Below are 4,947 nucleotides of genomic sequence, written 5' to 3' on the forward strand. Positions count from 1 at the left end.
AATGCTGGCGTGGATGCGAAGAGAGAGGAACACTCCTACACTACTGGTGGGACTGCAAACTAGTTCAACCTCTGTGGAAAGCAATATGGAGATACCTTAAAGCGATACAAGTGAATCTACCATTTGATCCAGCAATCCCATTGCTGGGCATCTACCCAAAAGATCCAATGACACTCTACAAAAAAGACACCTGCATTCAAATGTTTATAGAAGCACAATTCATAATTGCAAGGCTGTGGAAACAGCCCAAGTGCCCATCAATCCAAGAATGGAATAATAAAATGTGGTATATGTATACCATGGAGTACTATTTAGCTCTAAGAAACAATGGTGACATAGCACATCTTATATTTTCCTGGTTAGAGCTGGAACCCATACTATTAAGTGAAGTTTCCCAAGAATGGAAAAACAAGCACCACATATACTCACCAGCAAGTTGGTATTAACTGAACAGCACCTAAGTGGTCACATAGGTACTACAGTAATAGGGTATTGGGCAGGTGGGAGGGGGGAGGAATGGGTATATACATATATAATGAGTGAGATGTGCACCATCTGGGGGATGGTCATGCTGGAGACTCAGACTTGTGGGGGAAGGGGGGGAAATGGGCATTTATTGAAACCTTAAAATCTGTACCCCCATAATATGCCAAAAAAAAGTATCTTTAAAAAAATTCTTTCTCAGATATAGACAAAATAATAGTTAATATTCATTAAGCATTAATTCTGTATCTGGTTTTGTCCTATGCACATGACGTGAATTATTTCAGAAGTGAGATATGTACTTTCGTTTTCCACTTTTTCACAAATGAAGAAATTTAAATGTAGATTAAGCCATTTGTCCGAAGCCACAGATATGAAAGAGCTAGAATGAAGATTAGGTCAGATGTGAGCCCACTTGCTCAACCATTATGCTTTATGTATCTAAGGGCCACACAGGATTTTAAGCAAACCTTAGTGATGATCCTGATGAGTAGAAACTGCCTTATTTAATTGTTTTTTTTTTTCTTTTTTTGGAAATAGTTTAGTGAAGAGGAAAGAGAAAAAAGAGACCTTGATTTGAGTCCCATTCTATGACTTTCTACTCTTGGGCAACTATTTCACCTCTCTGAGCCTCTGCATCTCATCTTTATTTATTTATTTTTATTATTATTTCAAAATATTACAGATATAGGAATGTTTTGGTTACCTGGATTGCTTTCCTTATTCTTGAGTCAGGGTTATAAATGTGCCCATCACCCAGATAGTGTCCATTGTACCCATTAGGTAGGGTATTTGCCCATCCCCTCTTCCCTCCACCCCCTGCTTGATTTCCACTGAGCTTTACTTTCCTCTGTGCACATGTGTGCTCATTGATTAGTTCAAATTAAATAGTGAGTACAGGTGGTGTGTGTTTTCCATTTTTCCAGGTCTGGTCTTGATAAATTCTCTCAGTGTTTGCCTGTCTGGAAAAGTCTCTATTTCTCCTTCATATATGAAACTTAGTTTTGCAGGATACAAAATTCTAGGGTGGCAGTTGTTCTGTTTAAGAAGACTGAAGATGTGGCCCCCATCCCTTCTGGCTTTTAAGATTTCAACTGAGAAGTCTGCAGTTAGCCCGGTGAGTTTTCCTTTGTAAGTTACTTAATGTTTTCACCTCACGGCTCCCAGGAGTTCTTCCTTCATGTTGACTTTGGCCAATCTGATGACTATGTGTCATGGTGATTGCCTCTGTGCAATGAATCTTCTAAGTGTTCATTGAGCTTCTTGCATGTGGATGTCTAAATCTCTAGCAAGACCAGGGAAATTTTTCTCAATTATTCCCTCAAATAGGTTTTCCAGCCCTTGTGCATTTTCTTCTTCACCCTTAGAGATGGCTATGATTCTTATATTTGCCCATTTTACATAATCCCATATTTATTATAGGCTTTGTTCATGTCTATTAATTCTTTGTTCTCTATTTTTGACTGACTGATTTAATTTGAAAGACTTGTCTTCAAGCTCTGAGATTGTTTCTTCTGCCTTGTCTGGTCTATTCTTAAAAACTTTCCACTGTGTTTTGTATTTCCTTAAATGAATTTTTTATTTCCAGAATTTATTTCTATCCAAATTTCTATATGTTTTTTTTTTTTTAATATGTTGACCTCTTTAGCAAATTTTTTATTCATTTCCTGAATTATTTTTCTGGTTTATTTGAGTTGGTTTTCCATTTTTTCTTGGATTTCATTGAGCTTACAATACATATTTGGAATTTTTTATCTGTCATTTCAATATTTTCATTTGGATTGGTATCAATTGCTAGAGAGATGGTGTTCTCTTTTGGAGGTGTCCTTTTGGTCTGATTTTTTGTACTTTTTTGAAGTAATTTTGCTGATTCCTTCTTATCTGGGGCAGCTGTCACTTCTTATTTTTGGATTTTCTTTTGTTTAGATGGGGCTTCCCCACCCCCTTCTAAAGGTGTGTCTGTAGTACATGTTGGGTAAGAAACTTTGGCTTTGCTTGTGGGTGTTTGGATGGCAATCTAGGTTCTGGATGGATGCCTTGGTTATAGAAATTTTAATGTGATGGTTCTCTCAGTTGCTAATTGTTTACAGGCTATAGCTGTGGTGAGCTATGTGTGTGGGCAGGTTCTCTGTCTCTTTTTGATGAGGGAGGATGAAGGTCTTTGAAATCCTTTTAGTTTCTCCAGCCCTGTGGTCTTTTCAACCATGTCAATTGTATTGGCATATCCAGGTTAATCTATGAGGCAGTAGGTGGTGCTTGTGGGTAAGAATTAACCACATCCTATATGAATGAGTTAGTAAATGCTGTAAATCATGTGCAAATAGACCCTGTCAGTAGGTGGCACTTGCCAGAGGAACAAGCTGCAGTGTTACTTTGGGGTCCTATGATTAGCTCTAGCCCCTCAGGAGAAGCACTCAAATGGCCCAGGTGATGGGTGGGACCCTGGAACTTCCAGGTGAGTCCTTATTTTCCACCATAGCAGAGGCAGGTCGGTGAGTGAGGCTGGGCAGGTCTGAGTTGGGCGAGCTTGCCCTCAGATTCCACAAAAGCTGATGAGGTAGCTGTTTCAGTAGGAGTCAAAGGTCTGCAAGTAGGGGTCAAAGGGCTGCTCCCTGCTTCTGTGGAAAGCTTCCAGGGAGGGGCTAAAGTGGCCTCCCCCAGCCAGAAAGTCTGTATGTGGAGGCTGAGCTGTCTGAGAGTCACAATCTGGCTGTCAGGAGTCGATTTCACTCTTCTCCCTACACACCTGCCCTGTGGTCTCCCTCCAGCATCTGTCAGAAGGCAAGAGCTCCAACCACCTGAGCTCCCCCACTATGGTGCTGCAGACTGGGAGCTTTACTGCCCAGAATCCAGCCCTGGGCTGAAAGCACAGCCTTCCTATGGGGAGAGGGATGCTCCACTGTGGCTGGGACCCACACTGTGTTCCTTTTTCAGTTCTGTCCATGCAGGCTCCCTTACCTCCCAAGACCAGTTAACAATTCTCCCCTCCATGCCCCTGAGCAACATGAATGAGTCCTAGGGGTCCAGGATCTGGCCTATGGGCCCGTCTTCAGGTCCCTGAAGATCAATCCCTGACCATGCCAAGGAGAAGTATGCTGGTCCTGAGTTGTCTGTGGGGTTCCTAAGCAGGTTTAATGTTCTTCTGCTTTGAGGTGTGCCCTGATCTGATGGAGCAGCCAGGCAAGCAGCACCAGGGAAGGCTGTTGAGCAGGGAGCTCACAGTCTTAGCAGCCCTTAGTCCTCCGTGGATCTTTAAGAGGAAAGATTTGAGCCCCTCTCTCTGCAGAAGCCCTGGTGTGATATATGCACCACCTGGAGGAAGCAGCAGCTCCTGAGAGCCCCAGCTCAATCATCTCTCCCAGCAGCCACAGGCTGGAGAGGGGAAGGAGAGGAGAAGCACCTAGATGGACGAAAGTTAGCATTCTGGTCATCTCTTTCCCTATCTCCAGAAAGCAGCCTACCCAGAATGTCCAGCCTCTGGTGTCATGCATATCCCCCGGGACCCACCACCCCCCTGTGGTTCCCATAGTCTGGGCCAGACTTGGGAAATGTTTGCGAGGGAATGAGCAAGACAAAAACTGGAGTGCTGAAGCCCCATGGGGAGGACAAAGGCACCCATTTGTCCTGGGTGGGTGGAGAAGCAATATGGCACCTGCCATCTCAGCTCAGGTCTTTGGCAATTAGAAGTGCCCCCAGTGGTCTTGCAGGCTGGTGCTTTGTCCTCAAAAAGCTCCCAGTTAACTGACAGCAGTAGCTTTTGGGCTCATGAGGGTAAAAAGTATCTCCAGGAGCTCAGAAGCCTGCTGCTTGCCAGAGATGTGAAAGAAGGAGAAAGAAACCACTCCACATACCCTTTTTGCTGGACTCGAAGCCTCTCAGGGGTTGTCCTCTGCCAATATCTTGCTCCTTTATTTTCTGCTCTGTAACTGCTTTCTATGGACTCTCTTGTGGGTTCTGGCACTTTTTCCTTGGAATTGCATCCAATCTACAATTGTTTAAAAATATGGAACAATTCACGAATTTATGTGTCCTTCTTGTGCAAGGGCCATGCTAATCTTCTCTGTAACATTCCAATTTTAGTATATGTGCTGTCAAAGCTAGCACTGCATCTCATCTTTAAATTGAAGGGATTTGACTAGACATGGTGTCCAAGGTCCCTTCTGGCTGTAAAGATCTTTGATTTTGTTTTTTGAAAAGGCCTGCGTACCATGAACTATTCCCACATACAAAAAAAGAAAGAGAATTTACAAAGAAAAAACAGGATAAGTTGAAAATGTAAAGAATTCAAATTTAGTAAAATTTTTAGGAAATGTAGGTTAAAATCATCTGCAGAGTCGACATGACATTTTCAATATGCTGAATTATTTGCTGCATCTATGTGAGGGTGAACATCCACCATATTTTTCACTCATAACTCTGAGGGCTAGTGACACAGTTCATTTCCTCATTTCAAAAAGATTGATT

At 42.6% G+C, this 4,947-nt stretch overlaps 1 non-coding gene across 1 annotated transcript; it reads right to left on the reverse strand.

Annotated features, from left to right (window-relative positions):
* Positions 1–4,480: 4,480 nt before the first annotated feature.
* Positions 4,481–4,587, reverse strand: LOC142870729 (U6 spliceosomal RNA). The gene has a single exon (XR_012919074.1). It is a non-coding gene; the product is annotated as a U6 spliceosomal RNA (small nuclear RNA).
* Positions 4,588–4,947: the final 360 nt, after the last annotated feature.

This window comes from Microcebus murinus, chromosome 4, assembly GCF_040939455.1.
Source record: "Microcebus murinus isolate Inina chromosome 4, M.murinus_Inina_mat1.0, whole genome shotgun sequence".
NCBI classification, from domain to species: Eukaryota; Metazoa; Chordata; class Mammalia; order Primates; family Cheirogaleidae; genus Microcebus; species Microcebus murinus.